Consider the following 6,077-nt stretch of genomic DNA (forward strand, 5'->3'; position numbering starts at 1 on the left):
GCGATTTGATCGCGAAATGTATGCAAATGACCGTGAAGTGAAGGGAATTGACCGCGAAATGCCTCGAAACGACCGTGAATTAACACGGAATTGTTTGGGATGACCGCGAAATGCATGGGAATGATCATGGTTTGAAGCGTTTAACCACGAAATGCATGCAAATGACTGTGAAGTGAAGGGAATTAACAGCGAAATGCCTCGAAACGACCGTGAATCAACACGGAATTGTTTGGGATGACTGCAAAATGCATGGGAATGATCATGGTTTGAAGCGATTTGAGCGCGAAATGCATGCAAATGACCGTGAAGTGAGGGGAATTGACCAGGAAATGCCTCGAAACGACCGTGAATCAACACGGAATTATTTGGGATGACCGCGAAATGCATGGGAATGATCATGGTTTGAAGCGATTTGAGCGTGAAATGCATGCGAATGACCGTGAAGTGAAGGGAATTGACCGCGAAATGCCTCGAAACGACCGTGAATCAACACGGAATTGTTTGGGATGACCATGAAATGCATGGGAATGATCATGGTTTGAAGCGATTTGACCGCGAAATGCATGCAAATGACCGTGAAGTGAAGGGAATTGACCACGAAATGCCTCGAAACGACCGTGAATCAACACAGAATTGTTTGGGATGACCGTGAAATGCATGGGAATGATCATGGTTTGAAGCGATTTTGAGCGCGAAATGCATGCAAATAACCATGAAGTGAAGGGAATTGACCGCGAAATGCCTCGAAATGACCGTGAATCAACATGGAATTGTTTGGGATGACCGTGAAATGCATGGGAATGATCATGGTTTGAAGTGATTTGAGCGCGAAATGCATGCAAATGACCGTGAAGTGAAGGAAATTGACCGCGAAATGCCTCGAAACAACCGTGAATCAACACAGAATTGTTTTGGATGACCGCGAAATGCATGAGAATGATCATGGTTTGAAGCGATTTGACCGCGAAATGCATGCAAATGACCGTAAAGTGAAGGGAATTGAACGTGAAATGCCTCGAAACGACCGTGAATCAGCACAGAATTGTTTGGGATGACCGCGAAATGCATAGGAATGATCATGGTTTGAAGCGATTTGAGCACGAAATGCATGCAAATGACCGTGAAGTGAAGGGAATTGATCGCGAAATGCCTCGAAACGACTGTGAATCAGCACGGAATTGTTTGGGATGACCGCGAAATGCATGGGAATGATCATGGTTTGAAGCGATTTGACCGTGAAATGCATGCAAATGACCGTGAAGTGAAGGGAATTGACCGCGAAATGCCTCGAAACGACCGTGAATCAACACGGAATTGTTTGGGATGACCATGAAATGCATGAGAACGATCATGGTTTGAAGCGATTTGAGCGCGAAATGCATGCAAATGACCGTGAAGTGAAGGGAATTGACCGCGAAATGCCTCGAAACGACCGTGAATCAACACAGAATTGTTTTGGATGACTGCGAAATGCATGGGAATGATCATGGTTTGAAGCGATTTGACCGTGAAATGCATGCAAATGACCGTGAAGTGAAGGGAATTGACCGTGAAATGCCTCGAAACGACCGTGAATCAACACGGAATTGTTTGGGATAACCGCGAAATGCATGGGAATGATCATGGTTTGAAGCGATTTGAGCGCGAAATGCATGCAAATGACCGTGAAGTGAAGGGAATTGACCGCGAAATGCCTCGAAACGACCGTGAATCAACACGAAATTGTTTGGGATGACCGCGAAATGCATGGGAATGATCATGGTTTGAAGCGATTTGACCGCGAAATGCATGCAAATGACCGTGAAGTGAAGGGAATTGACCGCGAAATGCCTCGAAACGACCGTGAAATGCATGGGAATGATCATGGTTTGAAGCGATTTGACCGCGAAATGCATGTAAATGACCGTGAAGTGAAGGGAATTGACCGCGAAATGCCTCGAAACGACCGTGAATCAACATGGAATTGTTTGGGATGACCGCGAAATGCATGGGAATGATCATGGTTTGAAGCGATTTGAGCACGAAATGCATGCAAATGACCGTGAAGTGAAGGGAATTGACCGCGAAATGCCTCGAAACGACCGTGAATCAACACGGAATTGTTTGGGATGACCGTGAAATGCATGGGAATGATCATGGTTTGAAGCGATTTGACCGCGAAATGCATGCAAATGACCGTGAAGTGAAGGGAATTGACGGCGAAATGCCTCGAAACGACCGTGAATCAACACGGAATTGTTTGGGATGACCATGAAATGCATGGGAATGATCATGGTTTGAAGCGATTTGACCGCGAAATGCATGCAAAAGACCGTGAAGTGAGGGGAATTGACCGCGAAATGCCTCGAAACGACCGTGAATCAACACGGAATTGTTTGGGATGACCGTGAAATGCATGGGAATGATCATGGTTTGAAGCGATTTGACCGCGAAATGCATACAAATGACCGTGAAGTGAAGGAAATTGACCGCGAAATGCCTCGAAACGACCGTGAATCAACACGGAATTGTTTTGGATGACCGCGAAATGCATGAGAATATCATGGTTTGAAGCGATTTGAGCGCAAAATGTATGCAAATGACCGTGAAGTGAAGGGAATTGGTCGCGAAATGCCTCGAAACGGCCGTGAATCAACACGGAATTGTTTGGGATGACGGTGAAATGCATGGGAATGATAATGGTTTGAAGCGATTTGACCGCGAAATGCATACAAATGACCGTGAAGTGAAGCGAATTGCCTGTGAAATGCATGAAAATGACTGTGAATCAAAACAGAATCGCTGGGATTGACCGTGAAATGCATGGAATTGATCGCGAAGTAAATGAAATGAATGAAATTGACTGCGAACTGATTGAAATTGACCGCGAAGTGAATGAAATGGATTTTCGACCAAAGATCTAATGGAATCTTGAAAAATAACCACGTTGGTTGGCTAAAGTAGCTTCTCCTACCCCAAAATCATATAGGGTACGTCAAGTAACTAATTTTGGTTTAGGAGATATTCTTGTTAAATGAATAAAGAAATAAATGAAAAAAAAGAGAGAATTTTTTTTTATATGCTTATATATACATATTTATATAAATATGTATTAAAGAAAATTGTAGGTAGAATAAATTTCTCCATGTAAAAAATAAAAAAAATAAAAAATAAAAAAATCATAGGCTGGCACAGACTACAGTTGTGGCTACGGTTATAATCCGTAGCTATTGGTAAAAACCTTCGATACTCTTCGATATGTATAGAAAATTGCAGGATTTTTGAGGCAAACTCGCTGGACAGTTCTGGACCTTTTTCGATTAATCGAAAGAACTTCGATACATATAAAAGGACATATCGAAGCGGCAAGGGCTACGACTATGGCTACGGTTATAATCCATAGCTATAGAAAACACCGTAGCCATAAGTTCCTGGCCTATTTATTTATTATTATTTTATTTTTTACTTTTGTAATCCCCATCACTTTTTGTGGGTCCTATGATGAGGTATGTGTTATATCCAAACTGTCCATATATTGGACGAACTCGTATTAAGGCTTGAGACGAAAAATGAGACAGATCTAGCTATCAAGTGGACCACACTGTAAAGGGCTGTGGAGGATTGAACGTCTACTATTGAAAACCTTTTAGGGGTCACAGAAGTTTTAGATCATTATGAATTTTTTTTTTCCTTCTTCATCCAGGCTTTTCTGACCTTATAAATAGATTGGATGGAAAATAAATGTTATGGTGGGCCCTAAAAAATTTTTAACGGTGAAAATCAATTTTCCCGTTGCTCTTTGTGGTGTGGACCAGTTGATCTTTGGATATGATTTTTTTTTTGATAATGCTCCCAAATGATCTCGAAATATGGATGAACGTTGTGGATATAATAAATACGTAATTGTGGGGCCCATGTAACTTTGATATCTTTTGAACCGTTCGTACAACTCGGAGTTCGAGGAGTGTCAGCGCTCGTCTTCGAGCACCACCGATCCGCTTGACGGAACAAGTAGGGGCATTTTCAACCTTTGGCAAGCCATCCGTATAGCTGGGGCGTATTCTCGCAAGGGAAAATGAGGTGGGCTTAGTCTCCTAAATGGGCCATAAAGGGGTTGTACAGTCGTAAATTTCTCTGAAATATATGGGAGCATGGCATACGTGGTATCCCCATTCCTCCCAAAAATTCATCCTGACATATTACACGCTTGCTACCATCAGATTCCGAAGCAATAGAAGATCTTGATTCAGGGACAGCGCCCAACCCCATTTCGCCATCTAACTCAACTGACTCTGTCAAAATCCTAGCCATTGCACATACGTCTCCATCTGCATGCACCAACGAAGATGTCATTACATCAACCTCCATCTCCATCTTTAACTCCATACAAGCTTCCATGGCACGCTCCACCATATAGGTGGCACCAATGGCCAATCTCTCTATTAAGAATTCGTTGGCCAGTGTATGAACAATGAAGTTCGACATCATATATCGGGCACCTGTGGTGGATTTCTTAAGTTGAGAGTATAAGCAAAGCTTGTCTGTGAAAATCTTGACATTCTTAGAATCTTCTGCATCTTCAATTTTGTATATGTATCCATCCAAGGAGGCCGTGAGCTTTTGGGACCGCTCGTTCAACGTGATTCTGATGGAGAGCGACGGTTCTTGGTTTTGAAGCACTGGTTCGAGCACGGCATGTATGCAAACTGAGCAACGGATCTGGGTATTGGCAGAGATGATGATTTTGGTGTTTTGATCGAACCAGGTGCCAGTTTCCTCGTCTAAGAACATGGCTGCTGATGTCGTGATAGTAAAGAAGGAAGAGAGAGAAAAAAAAAAAGAAGAAGAAAGAAAGTGAGAGGTGTTCATAGAAACAAAGAAACAGAAGAAGATTAAAGTTTCTATAATTCGTTAGGGATGAGTTGGGAACCATCAAATCTTAACCGTTCAACTGTAGCTAGAAGGTCTGTAGAGCCCACATCGATGTGCGTGTTGCATCCACTCCGTCCATCTGTTTTGCCGCCTTATGTTAGGACATGATCCCAAAAATGAGGCAGACCGAAGGACTACCCAAGAGAGTGGGATGAAAACGGCTAGGGTTGAAACTTGCCAAAGGGTCCACCTTGGTGATTATTTCCCTTCCAAACTCCCCAACTAAAGTGTCTGTACCCAACTAAGTTTTGAATGGTGGTTGTTCAGTCCCAACTATTTCAGTTGTTGTGGCCCACTTGAGTTTTGAATCTGCCTCGTTTTTATGTTTATGTCCTTAACATGAGGTGGAGAAATTGATGGACCGTGTGGATGCCACAAGGACATCGTGGTGGGCTCCACGGAGTTTCCGCGTACATTGTGCATGCCTACGTGAGATTTACGCGTGGTCACAGGATTTTGGATTTCATGCGGGACCCGCGCATCCAAGAGAGAACCAACTTTGGTTGCGAAATAAGCAGCTTCTCCACACGCACCTTTTACACGTATCGCACGTGAGAACATGAAACTTGCATCGAATCTAAGATTCACAACATGCTTAACATGTTTGCACGTGCACCGCGTGTAGAGAAGCTTGTACAGAGGGTGCGTGTGGGTCTTCCCGATCTCACCGTTTTTACGGTGGACGCGGCCGCCCGGACGGTAATCGGTCTGGGGTCCACCGTGATGTAAATGTTTTATCCACGCCGTTCAACTCTTTTGGTATATCATTTTAAGGTTTGGAATTAGAAATTAGGCATGTACACAGCTCCACTGGACCACACCAAAGGAAGCTGCATTGATAATGACACCCACCGTTAAAACCTTTCTAGGGGCCAACGTGATGTTTTTTTTTACCGTCCAACCTATTAATAATTTCACGTAGACGTGGATGAAGTGAAATCAGAAATATCAGCTTGATACGAAACTTCTCTAGCTCTCAAGAAGTTTCAGATTAGTAGGATTTTTTTTTTTTTCCTCTCTTCATTCAGGTATTTTTGACCTTATGAATAGATGGGATGGAAAATAAACGTTATGGCGGGCCCTACTAATTTTTTAACAGTGAAAATCTTTATTCCTGCTGCAATTTTAGGTGTGGTCCATTTGAGCTTTGGACATGATTCATTTTT

This window comes from Magnolia sinica, chromosome 6 (assembly GCF_029962835.1).
Source record: "Magnolia sinica isolate HGM2019 chromosome 6, MsV1, whole genome shotgun sequence".
NCBI classification, from domain to species: Eukaryota; Viridiplantae; Streptophyta; class Magnoliopsida; order Magnoliales; family Magnoliaceae; genus Magnolia; species Magnolia sinica.